The sequence below is a fragment of the Ovis canadensis genome, chromosome 12, assembly GCF_042477335.2.
Source record: "Ovis canadensis isolate MfBH-ARS-UI-01 breed Bighorn chromosome 12, ARS-UI_OviCan_v2, whole genome shotgun sequence".
In the NCBI taxonomy this organism is placed as follows: Eukaryota; Metazoa; Chordata; class Mammalia; order Artiodactyla; family Bovidae; genus Ovis; species Ovis canadensis.
This window is the reverse complement of record NC_091256.1, coordinates 69,527,335-69,550,081: the sequence shown is the minus strand read 5'-3', so window position 1 is coordinate 69,550,081 and position 22,747 is coordinate 69,527,335.

Sequence of the window (22,747 nt, the reverse complement as noted above, 5' to 3'; positions counted from 1 at the left end):
CTATGAATGTGCTATACAACCTAGAAAATTCACTCTCCCCACTTTTCATATTAGGTCCTGAATGCAATTCAAAATAACATAAAAGAGCTGACTTCGAAAATGTGCCTTTAGCTCTTTCCTCCTAGTCATCTTTCAAGTTTAAGGTCAAATACCACCTTTGTAAAGACTTCTCTGACTCTCCTGGCAGAGTCTTTCCTTGGTACTTTGTTCATTCTGTTTAATTATACTTGTATTGTATAATAATTGTTTCATTAATTTCATTCTTCTACAGTGCTCAAACTACCACACAATTGCACTCATCTCACATGTAGTAAAGTAATGCTCAAAATTCTTCAAGCCAGGCTTCACCAATACATGAACCGTGAACTCCCTGATGTTCAAACTGGTTTTAGAAAAGGCAGAGGAACCAGAGATCAAATTGCCAACATCTGCTGGATCATGGAAAAAGCAAGAGACCTCCAGAAAAACATCTATCTCTGCTTTATTGACTATGCCACAGCCTTTGACTGTGGATCACAATAAACTGTGGAAAATTCTGAAAGAGATGGGCATACCAGACCACCTGACCTGCCTCTTGAGAAATCTGTATGCAGGTCAGGAAGCAACAGTTAGAACTGGACATGGAACAACAGACTGGTTCCAAATAAGAAAAGGAGGATGTCAAGGCTGTATATTGTCACCCTGCTTATTTAACTTCTATGCAGAGTACATCATGAGAAACACTGGGCTGGAAGAAGCACAAGCTGGAATCAAGATCGCCAGGAGAAATATCAATAACCTCAGACATGCAAATGACACCACCCTTATGGCAGAAAGTGAAGAGGAACTAAAAAGCCTCTTGATGAAAGTGAAAGAGGAGAGTGAAAAAGTTGGCTTAAAGCTCAACATTCAGAAAATGAAGATCATGTCATCTGGTCCCATCACTTCATGGGAAATAGATGGGGAAACAATGGAAACAGTGTCAGACTTTATTTTGGGGGGGCTCCAAAATCGCTGCAGATGGTGATTGCAGCCATGAAATTAAAAGACACTTACTCCTTGGAAGAAAAGTTATGACCAACCTAGATAGTATATTCAAAACCAGGGACATTACTTTGCCAACTAAGGTCTGTGTAGTCAAGACTATGGTTTTTCCTGTGGTCATGTATGGATGTGAGAGTTGGATTGTAAAGAAGGATGAGCACTGAAGGATTGATGCTTTTGAACTGTGGCTTTGGAGAAGACTCTTGAGAGTCCCTTGGACTGCAAGGAGATCCAACCAGTCCATTCTGAAGGAGATCTGCCCTGGGATTTCTCTGGAAGGAATGATGCTGAAGTTTAAACTCCAGTACTTTGGCCACCTCATGTGAAGAGTTGACTCATTGGAAAAGACTCTGATGCTGGGAGGGATTGGGGGCAGGAGGAGAAGGGGATGCCAGAGGATGAGATGGCTGGATGGCATCATGGACTCGATGGACGTGAGTCTGAGTGAACTCCGGGAGATGGTGATGAACAGGGAGGCCTGGCGTGCTGCAATTCATGGGGTCGCAAAGAGTCGGACATGACTGAGTGACTGAACTGAACTGAACTGAACTGAACTGAACAGTACTCTTAGACCAAGTAATCTTAGACCAAGGTACCTTTTATTCTTCCTTATATTCCCAGGACTTACGACAATGCCTATTGTATAGATGGAACTTCCTAATGTTTGATTGACTAATCATAGAACGCAAATGTCTTTCTAGGATTTATAAAGTTTACATAAATAATTAAGAAGTGTGATGGAAAACTAAAGTCAGTGGCTACAGTGTTCCCTTTGAAAACTATTGCTCCTTTGGTCTGATCTGGAATAGAGCAAACTACAGGTAGTGATGCTACTATTGAGATGAATCCTTTAGTTTTCTTGTCCTTCTCTAATGGGTCAAAAATCTGCTTTGAGTTTTACAACCCTGGTTATGGTAGCAGGTAGATGCAGAATTGCATCTTGCTTTGTTGATCCAAGGACTTAGAGTACTCATTCTTTTATACCTTAATGAAATGAGCCCAGAACTTGAAGTCAGAAAGGTTGGATTTCCACTTTTGGCAGTGCCAATTAACATCTCTGTGTCCCGAGGCAGGTCATTTAATCTTGGTGAGCTTCTGCTTCCTTATTCATAAAAATGGCCTTAGTAATACCTATATTTAAGGGTTGATTTGAGGGTCATGTTTGAGACCTTGCAGACAAGAATTCCCTAGAAATCAGTGTTTTTCTATATGAGAGATTTCAGCTAGAGTCAGCTAGAGTTAACTGTGGACTTGGATCCTGAGCAACAGAGAAACTCTGTATAAGTATGAACCATTGCCATTTCTCCTCTGACATTTCAGGATATTCATCTTCCTCATCATAAAAAGAGCTAGCCTGAAAATGGCCATGCTTCATGGCTCATCCTGAAGTGAGGTTTTTTTTTTCCTTTTGAAAGTTTGAACTGTTACAATTTCACCAGTTTCTCTGCCACCAAGTCAGACCACACAGGCTTTTTCCTCCCTTCAAGTCTCCCTCTCAAAGAAAATACTTCAATCTCTTTCTTGTGATTGTGTAGCTCAGAAAATGTCTAAAGCTATAAGCTTCAAACTTGGCAGAGCTATCGTCTTTGCCAAGAAAGGAAAATCTGAAGGATAAAACCTTTCACTGAATTTTTTTAGGTTAGGTAAATTTGAAAAATAATAGTTATTATTTACATGTTTTCATTCTTCTTGATAATAACATTGTGTGTTGCCTAAGGAGATTTCAATATCACCATCCTATTGACACATATAGGGATGGAGACACATTCCTATTATAATCAGGGATCATGTGTAAAGCTTGTTATTGTCCTGCAAACAATGAATGTTTTCCGTCTTGTTTTAGAGTAATTTGTACCCAGGTCTTATATTGAAGTCAATTATAACAAGTAGAAGAGGTGATTATTTTTAAGGTACATCCCTACCCTAGAGGGAGGGTACGCCCCTACTTTTAGGCACAAATGAAATCTTAACTTCAGATCTTCCTTTACCTAAATAGCTATACTTATGTGAAAAGACAAAAGGTGATTATTACCTAAGGACTGCTCTGAACGAATAGAGAATCTGAAAAGAGTCTTTGAAGGGAGTTGGAGGAGGTTGTATATATAGACCGTGTAAGCAAAGTTAGCAAAAAAAAAAAAAAAAAGAGAGAGAGAGAGAGAGAGAGAGAGAGAGAGAAAGATTCAGAAGCTAGAACAAAGAAGATGAAGCAATTGCCTTTTAATTGATCTATTTTATATATGAAGGAAGGAATATACTTAACTGCAATTCACCTATAAAGAGTTAACACAGCAAAGGATACTCTAAAAAATATAAGAAAGAAAGGAAGAGTAAGAGTCTGGGTCAGGAGTATGGGATATGCAAAGCAACATGTGGATGTGAAATGAAGAGCAGAAAGATGCCCAGAGGATTTACATCTTAGCCTGTGCTCAAGTGACAAACATGTGAGCCTGCACGACAGGCTTGGCTGGCTGAAGTTTGCTTAGGCATATTTGTAGCCAGCTGCTAGGTTTCCATGTGCTAAACGCATAACAGATAGTGCTCCAGGTAGTGTGCTAACCTTCAATTTACTCTTTTCCTAGATCTCCTCAACAGGAATGATTCACAGTTTGTATTCCCTGGTGTGGCTTAGACAGTTAAAAGTCTACCTGCAGTGCAAGAGACCCAGATTTGATCCCTGTGTTGGGATGATCCCCTGGAGAAGGGAATGGCAACCCCCTGGAAAATCCCATGGAGAGAGGAGCCTGGCAAGCTACAGCCCATGGGGTCACAAAGAGTCGGACACGAGTGAATGAGTTTACTTTACTTCACAGAGAGAAAAAAGTAAGACAAAGATGTTTTTAAAATATTGTTGTAAAAGATACAACTTATAAGTTATAGAATTCTAGAATTTTATGAATGGTGAACTCATAGATGAAAAGGAGTGTTAGGCATTTCAGCTGCAGGAAACAGTTACCTTAGTAATGGAAGTTTCTAGAAACAGCATACGAGAAAATAGAGACGAGAGTATTCTCACAGGAATCTAAGAACATCCATTTCTCGAGATCCCAGATACTCCTGAGCACTAGTGTTATATCTGTTGTCTCTGTAGGAGCAAGAATTTATAGATCTATGCTCTGATACCATTAACAAGGCTCAGTTATTCTCTGTTTATACTTCTCATTGTGTCCTTTATAATTTCTCTTCCCACTATTTGGAGATTCAAAGTCACGAAGACCATAGATTCTACAATTACAATACCTGGTTTCAAACATCAACTCTATAGCTTACTAACTGTGCAAGTCATTTAACCTCAATCTCTTCATCTGTAAATGGGAATAATAATGGTAGTTTCCTCATTGGTTGTTTTGAATACTTAATAAGTTCATATACTTAAAGCCCTTAATCCTAAAATATTCTATCAGTTTCCCATATTCTTAATCTGGAGAAAGATATTGAATGTCTTGGAAAATTATATTCCTGCATAGAGTTTTTCTTTTTTCTTTTTCTCCTTTTTCCTTCATTAAAAAAAAAAAATGAGTTGATTTACAACGTTGTGCTAGCTTCAGCTGTACAGCAAAGTGAATCTGTTATACATATATCTACTTTTTTAAGATTCTTTTCCCATATAAGTCATTATAGAATATTGAGTAGTTTTTCCCTGTGCTACACTGTAGATGCTTTTTATCTATTTTTGAAATTTTTATTTTATGTTATCACATAGTTGATTAACAATGTTATGTTGGTTTCAGGTGTACAGCAAGTTACATTCTTTACATATGCATACATACATATGTATATGTGGATATGTGTATATTACACATATCTCTTTTTCAGATCCTTTTCTCATTTAGGCTATTACAGAATATTTAGTAGAGTTCCCTGTGCTATACCGTAGGTCCTTGTTGATTATTTATTTTAGATACAGCAGTGTGTACATGTCAATCTCAAACTCTCTATTCCTCCCCCCTACCCTGCCCTTCTGTGGAGCTTTTCTTACAAAAGTATTGGATGATTGGTGACCATTGTACATAGATTGACCACATTTGGGTCAGATGTCTATGTTGTTCAATCAGTGGCCAATCCTTATTTATAAAACATGCCAGGGCAATTCCCCTCAGGAAAAGATTTTGGTGTAGATAGTTTTCCTTAGAAAGGATGGTGAGTGTGGAAGCTCCATGACTGACAAGCCCGTTTTAAGAGGGATTAGTGTAAAGAGAATGCCTTACCTAATTAACTGAATCCATCCATCATGCTGCTATTAAAATCTCTGACCCTTCTTCCTTTCTCATTTAACTCCTGTAATTACTTCAATTAGGCATTTCTTCAATTATTATAATTACATATTTTATTGAAGACATTCTCAGATGGTATGATGTTGGTGAAATGATCTCTAAGGTTCCTTCCTGTCTTGATATTCAGTTAGAATGTCTTTACAATGATGCCTCTTAGTTTTGAGGGCAAGGACCCTGTCTTCTTGTTTGCTGCCATATTCCCAGCATTAGAGTAGTGACTGACATGTGGTAAGTGCTCAATAAATAAAAGTTGAATAAATGAATAGAAAGGAGACTTGCAAGAGAAAAATGGTCAAACTCAGTGACTGGACATATATTTCATCAGTCTTCTCTCCATGTTTAATGTCTAATATCCTATTATAAGATAGAAAATTATCCATCACTCATATTTTACTGGCATATTTTTCTTATTAGACTAAAATAAACCTCTGGAGGTCAGTGAAATGAGCTAGCCAAGCTTTAAACAGGAATAGGGGATGGAGATATACTTACCTAGAGTTGAACTAGTGTGATGCTGATAACTAGAAAAGCCTCCACCAAAGTTGCTCTGCAGTTGCCATGGATACTATTTTGGGTGCTCTGAGGTGTCATTACATAGTGGAAAGAGTCATGAAGAGTTGGGCTCAAATCCCAGGCCTGTTCTTCACTGAGGCTATGTCCTTTAACAAGTTATTCAAACTCTCTGGAGCCTCAGTTTTCATACTTTTAAAATGCATAGATAGAAGAGTTGGATTGAAGATGATAATAACGATAGTTACCATCGTTTTCCATTAAGCAACACAAAGCCACCTCAGTTACTTTATGAAGTAAGTACTATTATTCCTATTAACAGAAGAGATAACCAAGGTGCAAAGAGGCAAACTAATTTGTTAAGATCATAGAGCTAACAACACTTGGAGCTAAAATTGAAACCCAGATTTGGCCTGAAGCTCACACCTTGAGTAGAGCTCTTTTATATAAAGTGCCTGGCATATAACAAGCATTTACTAAGTGGAAATGTTAAGATTACTTTCCAATACATGCTGCCCTCGGGACTTTCTCATCTTCACTATTTCTCTCCTTTTAAGAGAGCTTTTAAAATCCCCTCTTCCCCTTTCTGCCCCACCTTATTTCCTTACACAAACTCATGAACTTCAAAGACCTTGTAAATGAAGTGAGAAAACAATCAATACAACTGGCTCCTTTCTAGTCAATGTCAGAGAAAGAAAGTCCATTTCCTTAGTGTAGGATCATCCAGGGGTTAATCTGTATCTTATAGTGCTGTGCTAAGACCCCCAGCATCTGGATAAAAATGGGTCAGGTAATCTTCTCTACTGAAGTAAACACCAAGAAGTGGGTGTTAGAAGCTTTCTCCCAATCTGCATTGCTTTTTTTCCTAGTGTTCTGAGCTCCAGCCATGAGAGATTCTTTATAAAACCAAATTTGATTCTGTCCTCTGGATCAAAGAAATGATTACACCCTGGAGGGCTAAAACTATTATACAAGAAGAAAGGGAAGAAGAAGGTAAATGCTGAGATAGGGAATAATTACTGCCAAAGGTGAAGGAGATTGACTGGGAGTATGATACCTGTATAATTGAGGCAGAGCGAATATAAAAATCTGTGCTTGCTCATAGCATGCGCATTCAGAGGTCCTTGGCGGCCTGTATGTACAGCAGGTGGGGTGCTTAAATGTCTGCTTCTCTTGGATCTTTGCTTTTATAATCTGCTTTTACAAGGCCTATTTAAGGAGTCTACTTTATTGCTGGCAGGGGAGTGGAGCACAATAAAGCTATCTTTAAAAAATAATTCCAGTTATCTTAAATTTCTTATGGCATTCTTTGAGTTTTAAATCCACAGAGGAAGGTGATGTGCAACTCTCTCTTGACCTTAAAAATAATTTCTGATAATGGTTGAATTTCCCAATGTAAGCTCAGATGGTGGGGTGACTGGGATGGGAAATCAGAGAACCACATAGATGTGAACTACATATGTAATTTCCTGCTTCTGTGGGTTCTATTCTTTCCTGGAAGCTGGAGTTTTTTCTGGTTTTTCTAGAAACCTATTTCAAGTTATTCTGGATTTTGGAGAGACTTGCATCCCCTCCAATAAGCTGTTGTTATTGTTTAGTCACTAAGTTGTGTCTGACTCTTTGTGACCCCATGAACTGCAGCATGTCAGGCTTCCCTCTCCTTCATCATCTCCCAGAGTTTGCTCAAACTCATGTCCATTGAGTCAGTGATGCCATCCAGCCATCTCATCCTCTGTCGTCCCCTTCTCCTTTTGCCCTCAATCTTTCCCAGCATCGGGGTCCTTTCCAAGGAGTCAGTTCTTTGCATCAAGTGGCCAAAGTATTGGAGCTTCAGCTTCAGCATCAGTCCTTCCAGTGAGTATTCAGGACCGATTTCCTTTAGGATTGACTGGCTGGATCTCCTTGCAGTCCAAGGGACTCTCAAGAGTCTTCTTCAACACCACAGTTCAAAAGCATCAATTCTTCGGTGCTCAGCCTTCTTTATGTCTGACTCACATCCATACACAACTACTGGGAAAACCGTAGTTTTGACTACTCAGACCTTTGTTGCCAAAGTGATGTCTCTGCTTTTTAATATGCTGTCTAGGTTTGTCACAGCTTTTCTTTCAAGGAACAAGCTGTATTGGACAAATAAACAAGGAGCATGGAGGAGTTGTAGCTGAGGAAATTCTAAGATCTTTACTTCCTCATTGACCTTCATTTCCTCGATTGCTAGTTTTATTTCTGTGATAAGATTCAAGCTCAATTTGGATGTGATATGGTTTGTTAGAGAGAATGTGTTGCTCTGCTTGAAGTTTAGAGCTTGTATTGGTCCTTCCTGACCCTCTTTTTTTCTCTTTCTCCTTCCTCTTTGTGATCATGTTTCTCCTCCTGCTTTCTCCTTTTTCCTCCCCTTTTTCAATGTCCCCACCTGTATTTTATTTTTTGTCCATTCTATTTCCTCCACTTCAACTTTTATTTTACTTTGTTTTCCTTCCTCCATATTTCAAACTTATCTCTTCTTTAGTTTTGTCCTGAATAGTCCCCCTTTACAATAGTTTCTTTTTCTCCAAAATAGGGCTACTTGGGTATCATCTTTTCAAAAGAACATGCATCTTTAATGGTCATCAAACCCCCAAGGGACAGAAGGAGAGGTGAAAAGCTCTGTTCCTCAACATTCAAATGGGCTGATAGAGGGTTGAGAAGTGGAGTTAGAGCATGAAGACTTAGCTGGAGCACCGAGCCATTAGCTCAGGATGCATGCTGCCTACTTATCTCTGGATGACTCTCTTGGTCCCATTCAATAGGAGACCATTTTGTCAACCATCTGACCATTTATATCAGAGTTTTGAATTTGTATATCTGTTGATTTCTGTTCCCACTGCCCAACAAATCTGTAATTATTTTATTTTGCAGAAAAATATTAATACAGTTAAAAGCCTCCCATAGGTGCTTACTCACCCACCATGCTTAGTAACATAATGGGAGTACGGCAGAGATAACACTGCAAATCATTATTAATGAGGACTCTGACTCTGAGAGAAGTAGAAACTCAGTGTGAGAGCTGGACAAAGTATCTGTGTATCAGTCATCAGAAGAAGAAGGGAGCATGGTGTACAGACCTTGCTAAAAGTGTTGTGAAATGTACTGCAGCCAGAATCAGTAAAGAGGCAAGAGCAAAGCCAGTGTGAGTGGTAAAGGACCAATAGATGGGTGAAGCAGGAAGAGGGAGTTTGGGGGGTAAAAGGGCTAAGCTGAAGGCTGTGATGTATACTTAGATATACACTGCCCAGTCCTTCAAAGAAACATAGTCAACCCTTGAACAATAAGCGTCTGAGTCTTGGGAGCCTTGTGGGTCCAATTACATACACATGGATAAATACTACAATACTACACAATCCGAGGTTGGCTGAATCTGCAGATGCAGAACCACAAATGTGGGGGAACCATATATATAATGGGAACTGAATATGGAAGGATAACCATAATTAAAGACAGATTTTTCAACTGGGCTGAAAGTCAGTGCCTCTGAGACTCACATTATTCAAGGATCAGCAGTCATTGCCCCAGTTTCAGAGAGCACTGTGGGCAGACAGCCTTCAGTTCTCAGTCCATTTATGGATTTGATCAGCTATAGAGAGCACCTTGTGTGAAATGACATACATCTAATTACTGATAGAAGTGGGAGGAAAAATATTTAGCCAGTACAGAACAACTCCATTGATATATTTTAGCCCCAGGGCTCCCCATGGGACTGGAGAATTCCATGGACAAGCCTGAATTGCAGCTCAACTTCTCCCTCTACTCAATCTTCTTTCCTTTCCCTCCCACAGTTGCTTCCCTAGTGAGAATCCTCCACAATAACCCTCATTTTAGTCAGTTTCCCAGAAAACTCAACCAGTGAAGTCAGTGCCAGGGTAGTCCAAGAAAGCAGAGATTAAGATGGAATTTTGGAACTGAATGATTGACTACCCACATGGCAATGAGTCCTCCATCACTAGCAGAGCAAAGAGAACCCCTGGCACAAGGAGAAAGTTCAGTTATTAAGACTTTTACCAGGGTTGGATGGTACACCAGTGAAGGAAATGCTATGCTTCAAATGTGAGAAATATGGGGAAAAAAATCTTAATTAGAAGAACAATGGAATTGAGTGGCTATTGCTAAGCTTGATTTATATAGTGAGTTGTTGCTGCTGCTGCTGCTGCTAAGTTGCTTCAGTCGTGTCTGACTCTGTATGACTGCATAGATGGCAGCCCACGGAGTGGGCTGTGCCATTGCATGTAGTGAGTTAGGATATAGCAAACCAGGGCCCATAGGTGAAATTCTGCCCACTGCTTATTTTTATAAATAAAGTTTGATTGGAGCAAAACCCTCTTTATCATTTACATATTCTTTATAGCTATTTTTGCACTACAAAGGCAAGTTGAATAGTTGTGATAGAGACTTCATGGTTTCAAAGCTTAAAGTGTTCATTATATAGCCCTGTAAAGAAAAATTTTGCTGATCTCTGCTTCAGAAAAAGGAGAAGGCAATGGCAACCCACTCCAATACTCTTGCCTGGAAAATCCCATGGATGGAGGAGCCTGGTAGGCTGCAGTCCATGGGGTTGCGAAGGGTCGGACGCGACTGAGCGACTTCACTTTCACTTTTCACTTTCATGCATTGGAGAAGCAAATGGCAACCCACTCCAGTGTCCCAGGGATGGTGGAGCCTGGTGGGCTGCCGTCTACAGAGTTGCACAGAGTCAGACATGACTGAAGTGACTTAGCAGCAGCAGCAACAGCATAAGAAAAAAGAGAAAGAGTTAGAATGATTAACAAGCAATTTCAGAACCAAATGTGAGACCCAGAAAGCCTTTTGATAGACTACTCTCATCTCATGTCGTTGGAGGGCAGATAAAGCTATGAAGCTAAACCAAGACTTCATCAGTGGAGTGACTGAACTTGAAAGAAGGTTAAACTCCCAACCAAGGAAGGTCTATTATGCTAAGGTCAGGGCTCTGGTTAGGAAAGAAGGGAACACTGACACAGGATAGAAACATATAGATTTATGCCCCTAATATTGTTAAATTCTAGATAATCCTGAATCTTTTGAGCCTGTAGAGGTGGCCCACCCATCCCTATTAATAGATAACATATTCCCTTTCTTGCTTGAAGAAAATGGAGCTGGCTGTCCCCTGAGAAACATATGCTGTCCTCAGGATCTGTCCCATCTTCCTTTTTGGTCAGTAGACTTTGCAACTGGCAGCCAGAAGTGTACAGAGCCTGCAAAGGAAGAAAAGAAACTATACTTTAAAAGAGATGCAGGACTTAGAATGTACTGACAGGAACTGGGAGAGTATATGTGAGACTGGATTCTGAGGGTGCTTGATCAAGGGGACTAAATATATGGCTGGATAAGGGAGATTTTATTGCATTAGGACCATTCCTCTGAGATACAGGATTTAAAACTATGTCAAGAACCCTAGTAATATGGCAGACTTGCTACAAAGCCTAGAAGCATGAAAAATCAATAGCCTATGCTGAGTGAGGCTGAAATGCCAGAATTTTCGTGGAAGAGGAATGAGAAAATTATTAAAAGACCTAGGAAAGTAGGCATGCTGAAATGGATATACTGTGTAAAGCCACATCACCTACCAGCTGATTATGTTCCTTGGGAAGACCCAGAATATGTACAATTTACCAAAGTCTCAAGGAAAGCTATGATTAGAAGGTCACCAGCATCAAGAATTTCAGTGATACCTCTCACGTATATAGGTCATGGATAATGACAGAAGAAGCTGTTACAGGACAAAACTCATTAATAGCAAAGGGATGATTGGATCCCTAAAACAAACGAGGACAGGTGGCTGTGTTTAACAGTCAGAAGCCAGGTGGATGTAATTTTTATAAAGATCAGCAAGGTTGAAATAGCAGCCAAGAAGACGGGACCTGAATGAATTGTTAACAGACTCTGGCACCCAATAGATGTGAGTGAATAGATGTGCATCAAACAAAATTATGATTCATCTTGTACCCTCAGAGGATAAGGCAGAGGATAAGATGGTTGGATGGCATTCTTGACTCAGTGGACATGAGTTTGAGCAAACTCCAGAAGATGGTGAAGGACAGGGAAGCCTGGCGTGCTGCCGTCCACATGGTCACAAAGAGCTGGACATGACTGAGTGACTCAACAACAGCCATCAGAGGAAATCAAGAGGCTGAGGGCAGTCACCCAAATAAAAAGTCATGATTCTTTGCCCGTTTTCTGGATCTGAGCCAGTTTTTGGATCCTGAATTTGTTGATTGAAGAGGAAATAGGACCTCCTGAATGAAAGACTGCAATACCATAGCAAGTTATGCAGTAATGTCACTCCAAGTTTCCCCAAAGCAATATATAGCAATTTACTCAGGGACCTTGTGAAGAAAATAATACTCAACTAATTTGAAGACTGTTGGATACCATGTTGAAGTTAACATTGACACCTGGAAACATGGCATATTGTTGTGGTCCCTCTATTAAAACAGAGACTATGGGGTCCAGGTAAAATATTGACTTTGACACAGGTCTAGCTTGTTGTTTGTTCCTTGAGTTTGTGAATCATCCAATAGCAATCTCCCCAGTCTCCAAAAGTATAATTGCTAATTGGGGCAACCTCCACATTTGGTCCTTGGCTAATTGAGTAAGAGCTTTCTATAGTAACAGAGGTCCAAGTGCAAGTGCCTAAACTTCCCCACCCATGCACAAGACATTAACTTTTAAAAAGTATTGTGTTCCAGTGGTGGGAAGAAGAGAAGTTAATGCTACCGTTAAGAACCTAAAGGAAATGAGTGGTGGTCTCAATTATATCTCCATGTAAGTCACCATATGACACTTATAGCAAAACCAAGCTGATCTACCACAAATCAATCAATAGTCCTTATTGCACCTGCATGCCAAATGAGGTATCTCTTGCTAAGAAAGGTTAAAATGGCCTAGATACATGAATATAACATGGATTTAGCCAATGTTTGGTTTCCTATCCCTGTTTGAAGAACAGATCAGAAACAGTTTATATTTCTGCAGACTAGACAATAATACATTTGCGTTTTATCCTCAGGGCTATGTTAATTCTTCTATTTTCTGATGTCAGTAAAATTTGCAAGAGTCCAGTGATCAGGAGCTTTCTTGGATATTCTCTCAAAAATAAATGCAAATTATGGCATCTTGCTCTTCCCATCACAAAGAAGGATGCATAGGCCTTTTGAGGCCCTAATGAATGGAAGTCACTCAGTCCTGTCCGACTCTTTGTGACCCCATGGATTGTAGCCTGCCAGGCTCCTTTGTCCATGGAATTCTCCAGTCCAGAATACTGGAGTAGGTAACCATTCCTTCTCTAGGGGGTCTTCCCAACCCAGGGATTGAACCCAGGTCTCCTGTATTGCAGGTGGATTCTTTACTGTCTGAGTCACCAGGGAAGCTTAAGAATACCGGAGTGAGTAGCCTATCCAGTCTCCAGTGGATCTTCCCAACCCAGGAATTGAACCAGGTTCTCCTGCATTGCAGGCAGATTCTTTACCAGCTGAGCTACAGGGAAGCCCTGGAAGTAGCATATTTTATATCTAAGAACACTGCTTCATCTATTATACAAAAAATTTTGTGTAATAAATAAAGCCCCAGCTTTGAATCGGGTGCAGAGCAGGAAAGGAGTTTTCAGAAGATCTGGTCTTTGGGCCAGGTAGCCTGCCACTTGGGTCATTCAGTATGGCAGACTTTATGGTATTATAGATCAGTGATGAGAAAAGATACCATATGGAGTTTGTGGCAACATCCAATAAAAGAATCAAAAGGCACCTTGGGGTTCTGGAGCTGGGTCCATACTACCTTCAGTAAAGAGTTATGTGCTGTTTAGTTGCTAAGTTATGTCCAACTCTTTTGTGACCCCATGCATTGTAGCCCACCAGGCTCCTCTGTCCATAGGATTTCCCAGGCAAGAATGCTGAAGTGCATTGCAATTTCCTGCTCCAGGGGATCTTCCCAACCCAGGGACAGAACCTACGTCTCCTCCATTGGCAGGCAGATTCTTTACTGCTGAGCCACCAGGGAAACCATACTGTTTCCACAAAACAACTTCTGATGTGTCGTTGGGCCCTGATACAGACAGAATAGAGATAGAGCATGGAACATCAAATGATCATTCATCTAGAACTGCCATTAGGATTCGAGCGTGGTCAGGCCTACCAAGTCATAGGATTACAATTTATTGTATAATGTACCTGTACATTGTCCATTTTGGATCAAGTACAGGAAGGACAGGGCCTGAGCAGGTAGTGTGAGCAAGTAGCCTAGATTCCATGTCATTAACCACTGTTACAAGAGTGTCCTTCCATAAGTCCATATCAGTAACCTACATGTCATCTTACAACTAGTTCATGGGAGAGGAAAATAACTTAGCTTGATTTAAGGATGGATCAGCTTTTTATGTGGAGGTATGCTGAAAACGTTAGGCCACTGCAAAGCATGATGTCTCGGGAGTGAACATGCAAAACAGTGGCAAGGAAAGTCTGCCCCAAATGCTTGTTCACTGTTGTTGGAATGTAAACTGGTACAGTCGTTATGCAAAATACTATAGTTACTTCTCAAAAAATTAAAAATAGAACTACCATATGATCCAGCAATCCTACTTCTGGATATCTATCAGAAGAAAATGAGAACAAATAATTCAAAAAAAATACACATCCCTGTATTTATTGCAGTATTATTTACAATAGCCGAGACATAGAAGCAACCTGTGTCCACTAATAGCTAAATAAATAAAGAAGATATGGTGATCTTTTGCCCCAAAGGGAAAACACATTCATCATTGAACTATAAGTTATGACTACTACCTGGGAACTTGGAATTCTTTGGGTCCAGCTACCAGCAGGCATGAAGAGGTATAATCTTGGCAAGAGTAACTGACTCTGCTCGAAAAGAAAGTTTGTGCCTGTTACAGAATCTAATCTATGAAAGTATGAAATTTATTTGGCATCCAGGTGATCTATTTGGATACTTCTTTGCCTAGTCATGATGGTAAACAGATAAGTGAAGACAATTTAGCCAGAGAAAAGCATGATGATCAGGAACTCAGACCACTCAGGGATGAGGATCTGTGGAACATCATCAGATCAATCACTGGGAAGAGCTGAAAAACTAGCTAAGGGTGAGGGGAATCTGGATTGAATAGTATAGTAGCGAGGTGATTAGTATCAGTTGTCACTCCGAGACTTACAGAAGTTTATTCTACTAGCCAGGGCCAGGACTAGAGTGAGTCAGCAAAACATCTAGGGTGGAAAATTCAGAGAGATGGTCTCTTTCAGGGTCATATAAGTGCTGAATGTATACTTTTATGACTCTGGGAATGAGTGTGTACTTAAGAATGAAGAACCTACAATCCATCAGGAAGACATAGCAATTAAAAATATACATGAACTTAACAGTAGAGCCCCCAAATACAGAATTAAAAGGAGAAATGTACAATTCTGCAATAATATTGGGTTGACCAAAAAGTTTGTTTTTCATAAGCTATTACAGAAAAGCACTAACTTTTTGGCCAACTCAATAGTTGAAAATTTTAGTACCTCATTTTCAATAATAGAGCATTTGAGTACAAGCTCAACAAGGAAACAAGACTTAAACAACACTATACTCCAACTCCCAGGGCCTCCCAGCCAGCGCTAGTGGTAAAGAACCCACCTGCCAACATAGGAAACACAGATGTTGGTTTGATCCATGGGATGGGAAGATGCCCTGGAGGAGGGCATGCAAACCACTCCAGTGTTCTTGCCTGGAGAATCCCATGGACAGAGGAGCCTGGTAGGCCACAGTCCATAGGGTCACAAAGAATTGGATATGACTAAAGTGGCTTAGCCCATACTTCAACTAGACCTAAATGACATCAACAGAGCACTCTATCAACAACATAACACATATTCTTTTTAGCAGCATACTAAACTCTGTGGATCACAATAAACTGTGGAAAATTCTGAAAGAGATGGGAATACCAGGCCACCTGACCTGCTTCTTAGGAAACCTGTATGCAGGTCAGGAAGCAACAGTTAGAACTGGACATGGAATAACAGACTGGTTCCAAATAGGAAAAGGAGTACATCAAGGCTGTATGTTGTCACCCTGCTTATTTAACTTCTATGCAGAGTACATCATGAGAAATGCTGGACTGGATGAAGCACAAGCTAGAATCAAGATTGCCAGGAGAATTATCAATAACCTCAGATATGCAGATGACACCACCCTTATGGCAGAAAGTGAAAAGGAACTAAAGAGCCTCTTGATGAAAGTGAAAGAGGAGAGTGAAAAAGTTGACTTAAAGCTCAATATCCAGAAAACGAAGATCATGACATTCGGTCCCGTCACTTCATGGCAAATAGATGGGGAAACAGTGGAAACAGTGGCTGAATTTATTTTGGGGGGCTCCAAAATTACTGCAGATGGTGATTGCAGCCATGAAATTAAAAGATGCTTACTCCTCGGAAGAAAAGTTATGACCAATCCAGACAGCATATTAAATGGCAGAGACATTAGTTTGTCACCAAAGGTCTGTCTAGTCAAGGCTACAGTTTTTCCAGTAGTCATGTATGGATGTGAGAGTTGGACTATAAAGAAAGCTGAGTGCTGAAGAACTGATGCTTTTGAACTGTAGTGTTGGAGAAGACTCTTGAGAGTCCCTTGGAGTACAAGGAGATCCAACCAGTCCATCCTAAAAGAGATCAGTCCTGGATGTTTATTGGAAGGGCTGATGTTGTAGCTGGAACTCCAATACTTTGGCCACCTGGTGTGAAGAGCAGACTCATTTGAAAAGACTCTGATGCTGGGAAAGATTGAGGGCAGGAGGAGAAGGGGACAACAGAAGATAAGGTGGTTGGATGGCCTCAACAACTCAATGGACCTGACTTTGGGTGGACTCTGGGAGTTGATGATGGACAGGGAGGCCTGGTGTGCTGTGGTTCATGGGGTCACAACAAGTCAGACACAACTGAGTGACTGAACTAAGCTGAAACATTCTCTAGGATAGATCATATGTGAGGGATAAAATAAGTATCAATTTAATTTTAAAAGATTGAAATTTTTAATAGTGTGGTCTTCCGCTACAATGGAATAAAGTTAGAAATCAGTATCAGGATAAAATTGGGGAAATTCATGAATATATAGGAATTAAACAACACAAATAATGGATAAAAAAAGAAATCACAGGGAAGTTAGAAAATACATCATGATGAATGAAAACAGCAATATAACAGATCAAAACTTATGGCATGCAGATAAAACAGGGCTTAGGATGAAATTTATAGCTGTAAATACTTACCTTTAAAAAGAAGAGAGTTTTCAAACTAGTAACCTAACTTTCCACCTTAAGAAGAGAGGAAAAGGAACAAATTAACTTCAAAGCAAGTGAAAGGGAAGAAATAATAAAGACTAAAATGGAAATAAATGAAATAGATGTTAGAGAAACAATAGAGAACTTTAATGAAAAATAAATTCGGTTATTTGTAAAGATCAAGAAAATTGATGAATTCCTTATTTTTATTTAATTGCTTAAATTTTTTTGGAGGGGGCAAATTTTATATCTTAATGATCTTCCAGTCCATGAACATGGTATATCTTTACATTTAATTAAGTCTTCATGATTATTTTTCAACAAGATTTCCTAATTATCTCATTAAATGTTTTACAAGTTTTGTTAGGTTCTTTTCTAAATACCTTTAAATTTCCATTCTGTTACTAATTCAGTTCAGTTCAGTTCAGTCGCTTAGTCATGTCCGACTCTTGGCAAGCCCATGAATCACAGTACGCCAGGCCTCCTTGTCCATCATCAACTCCCGGAGTTCACTCAGACTCACATCCATCGAGTTGGTGATGCCATCCAGCCATCTCATCCTCTGTCGTCCCCTTCTCTTCCTGTCCCCAATCCCTCCCAGCATCAGTCTTTTCCAATGAGTCAACTCTTCACACGAGGTGGCCAAAGTACTGGAGTTTCAGTTTTAGCATCAGTCCTTCCACTGAACACCCAGGACTGATCTCCTTTAGGATGGACTGGTTGGATTTCCTTGCAGTCCAAGGGACTCTCAAGAGTCTTCTCCAACACCACAGTTCAAAAGCATCAATTCTTCGGCGCTCAGCTTTCACAGTCCAACTCTCACATCCATACATGACTACTGGAAAAACCATAGCCTTAACTAGATGGACCTTTGTTGACAAAGTAATGTCTGCTTTTTAATATGCTCTCTAGCTTGGTCATAACTTTCCTTCTAAGGAGTAAGCGTCTTATAATTTCATGGCTGCAGTCACCATCTGCAGTGATTTTGGAGCCCCCCAAAATAAAGTCTGACACTGTTTCCACTGTGTTTCCCCATCTATTCCCCATGAAGTGATGGGACCAGATGCCATGATCTTAGTTTTTTGAATGTGAGCTTTTTTTCTGTTACTAATAGTATATTTTAATTTTAAAATCTTTAGTTCTTTACTTCTTTTATGCAGTAATTCCATGGATCTTTTACATTACTTTTACAGTAATAAAAATAGTTAACATTATATAATGCTCACTATGTGCAAGTACCCTTCTGTATTCTTTTAAAATTTTTAAATTAAAGTATAGTTTAATTACATTGTTGTATTAGTTACAAGCATACAGCAAAGTGATTCAGATATATGTTTAATAAGTCTTTTCCATATTATTTTCCTTTATCACAGAATATTAAATATAGTTCCCTGTCCTATATGGGAGGCCTTGTTGTTTATCTATTCCATATATGTGGTGGTTGTTGTTCAGTCACTCAGTTGTGTCCAACTCTGCAACCCCATGGACTGCAGCACCCCACACTCCCCTGTCCTTCACTGTCTCCCAGAGCTTACTCAAACTCATGTCCATTGAGTTGGTGATGCCATCCAACCATCTCACCCTCTGTGGTCCCCTTCTCCTCCCGCCTTCAATCTTACCAAGCATCAGTGTCTTTTCCAATGAGTTGGCTCTTCACATCAGACGGCCAAAGTATTGGAGCTTCAGCATCAGTCCTTCCCATGAATATTCTATGGTGATTTCCTTTAGAATTGACTGATTTGATCTTCTTGCTCTACAAGGGACTCTTGAGTCCTCTCCAGCACCTCAGTTTGAAAGCAGCAATTTCTTCAGCATTCAGCCTTCTTTATGGCCCAACTCTCACATATATACATGCCTACTGGAAAACCCGTAACTTTGACAATATGGACCTTTGTTGGCAAAGTGATGTCTCTGAGTTTTAATACACTCTCTAGGTTTGTCATAGTTTTTCTTCCAAGGAGAAGCATCTCTTAATTTCAGGACTGCAGTCACTGTCTGCAGTGATTTTGGAGCCCAAGAAAATAAAATCTGTCACTGTTTCCGTTTTTCCTGATTTATTTGCCATGAATTGATGGGACCAGATGCCATAATTTTAATATTTTTGCATGTCGAGTTTTAAGCCAGCTCTTTCACTTTTCTCTTTCACCTTCAAGAGGCTCTTTAGTTCCTCTTCACTTTCTGCCATTAAGTTGGTATCATCTGCATATCTGAGGTTGTTGATATTCCATATACAGTAGTTTATGTCTGCTAATTCCTCCCTGTTCCTTTCCCCTTTGGTACCACAAGTTTGTCTTTTTTTTAATATATACTCCAATAAAATTTTTATTTATTTTTATATAAATTTATTATTTTAAATGGAGGTTAATTACTTTACAATATTGTATTGGTTTTGCCATACATCAACATGAATTCACCACAGGCATACACATGATCCCTATCCTGACCCCCCCCCCCACCCCGATCCCTCCCCGTACCATCCCTCTGGGTCAAAATAAAATAACATAAAGAATACAATGATGATTTACAATGTTGTGTTAGTTTTTGGTGTACAACAGATCAGTTATATATACATATATATATTCTTTTTCACGTTATTTTCCAGTATAGTTTATTACAAGATACTGTATATAATTCCCAGTGCCATACAGAAGGACCTTGTCGCATATCTATTTTACATATAGTAGTTTGCATTTGCAAATAAATTTATCCCTGCTCCTCCCCACTCCTTTCCCCTTTGATAATCATCAAGTTATTTTTTTTCTATTTCTGTCAGTCTTTCTGTTTTTTACACAAGTTCATGTGTATATAATATAATTATATAATTTCATATTTTAGATTCCACATATGAGTGATATGGTATGATATTTGTGTTTCTCTTTCTGACTTACTTCACTTAGTATGGTAATCTCTAGGCCCACCCTCGTTGCTGCAAATGGCATTATTTCATTCCTCTTTATGTCTGAGAAGTACTCCATTGTAGACTCCATTGTAGATATATATCCCACAAATAAAGGTCTTTTTTGTCTATTCATCTGTCAGTGAACATGTAGCTTGTTTTCATGTCTTGGCTACTGTGAACGGTGTTGCTGTGAGCATGGGGATGCATGCAGTTTTTTGAAATGTAGTTTTTTCTGCACACATTCCCAGAACTGGGATTGCTGGATCATATTTTTAATTTTTTGAAGAACCTCTATACTGTTCTCCATAGTGGCTACACCACTTTACATTCTGGTGTAGGAAGGTTTCCTTTTCTCCATACTCTCTCCAGCATTTACTATTTATAGACTTTTTAATGACAGCCATACTGATGATATGAGGCAATATCTCATTGTAATTTTAACTTGCATTTCTCTGATATTCAGCAGTGTTAAGCATCTTTTTATGTGCCTGTCTGGAGAAGGCAATGGCACCCCACTCCAGTACTCTTGCCTGGAAAATCCCATGGATGAAGGAGCCTGGTAGGCTGCAGTCCATGGGGTCGCTGAGAGTTGGACACTACTCAGTAACTTCACTTTCACACATTGGAGAAGGAAATGGCAACCCACTCCAGTGTTCTTGCCTGGAGAATCCCAGGGATGGGGGAGCCTGGTGGGCTGCCGTCTCTGGGGTTGCACAGAGTCAGACACGACTGAAGCAACTTAGCAGCAGCAGCAGCATGTGCCTGTTGACCATCTGTATGTCTTCTTTGAAGAAATGTCTGTTTAGGTTTTCTGCCTGTTTTGTGATTGGTTTTTGTTGTTGTTGTTGTTGTTGTTGTTGTTGTTATTGAGTTGTATGAGGTATTTGTATATTTTGAAAATTAAACCCTTGTCAGAAAAATTAACAAATATTTAACCAGACTGACCAAAGGAGAAAAGGAGAAGACCCAAATTACCAAAATCAAGAATGATGTAGAGGACATTACTGCAACCTCATAGAAATGGAAGGATTATAAGGAAATAATACAAATTAATATATGCCAATAAACTAAATTAAATAACCTAAATTAAGTGAGTAAATTCCTATAAAGGTAAAAATTCCTATAAAAAAACGGAAACTGACTCAAGAAGAAATAAAATATGACTAGATGTTAAAACAAGTATGAGATTAAGTCAGCTTTTAAAAAGCCTTATCTTAAGGCCCAGGCCCAGTTGGCTTCAGTAGTAAGTAACCTCTAAAAAATATTAAGGTAGAATTAACACCAAACCTTCACAAACTCTTTCAAAAACCTAGAAGAGGAGAGGATATTTCTCAACCCATCCTATGAGGCCAGCACTAACTCAATACAAAAATTATGTAAAAATTGAGGCACTACCTAAATGAAAAAGCCAAAAATATAAAACTTTTAGAAGAGAACATAAGGTAAATAATTGTGGCCTTGGATTAATCAATGGTTTCTAAGATATAACACCAAACAAACTCTACAAAGGAAAAAATTAGATAAGCTGAGCCTCATTAAATGATCACAACAAAAATCCTTTTGTGCTTTGAAACACATCATTGAGAAAGTGAAAAGATCTTCACAACCCAGATAATCATGATGGTGTGATCACTAATCTAGAGCCAGACATCCTGGAATGTGAAGTCAAGTGGGCCTTAGAAAGCATCACTACAAACAAAGCTAGTAGAAGTGATGGAATTCCAGTTGAGCTGTTTCAAATCCTGAAAGATGATGCTGTGAAAGTACTTCACTCAATATGCCAGCAAATTTGCAAAACTCAGTAGTGGCCACAGGACTGGAAAAGGTCAGTTTTCATTCCAATCCCAAAGAAAGGCAATGCAAAAGCATGCTCAAACTACCGCACAATTGCACTCATCTCACACGCTAGTAAAGTAATGCCCAAAATTCTCCAAGCCAGGCTTCAGCAATACGTGAACCGTGAACTTCCTGATATTCAAGCTGATTTTAGCCAAGGCAGAGGAACCAGAGATCAAATTGCCAACATCCGCTGGATCATGGGAAAAGCAAGAGACTTCCAGAAAAGTATCTATTTCTGCTTTATTGACAATGCCAAAGCCTTTGACTGTGTGGATCACAATAAACTGTGGAAAATTCTGAAAGAGATAGGAATACCAGACCACTGGAGCTGCCTTTTGAGAAATATGTATGCAGGTCAAGAAGCAACAGTTAGAACTGGACATGGAACAACAGACTGGTTCCAAATAGGAAATGGAGTACATCAAGGCTGTATGTTGTCATCCTGCTTATTTAACTTCTATGCAGAGTACATCATGAGAAACGTTGGACTGGAAGAAACACAAGCTGGAATCAAGATTGCCGGGAGAAATATCAAGAACCTCAGATATGCAGATGACATCACCCTTATGGCAGAAAGTGAAGAGGAGCTAAAAAGCCTCTTGATGAAAGTGAAAGAGGAGAGGGAAAAAGTTGGCTTAAAGCTCAACATTCAGAAAATGAAGATCATGGCATCCAGTCCCGTCACTTCATGGCAAATAGATGGGGAAACAGTGGAAACAGTGTCAGACTTTATTTTTGGGGGCTCCAAAATCACTGCAGATGGTAACTGCAGCCATGAAATTAAAAGACGCTTACTCCTTGGGAGGAAAGTTATGAGCAACCTAGATAGCATATTCAAAAGCAGAGACATTACTTTGCCGACTAAGGTCGGTCTAGTCAAAGCCATGGTTTTTC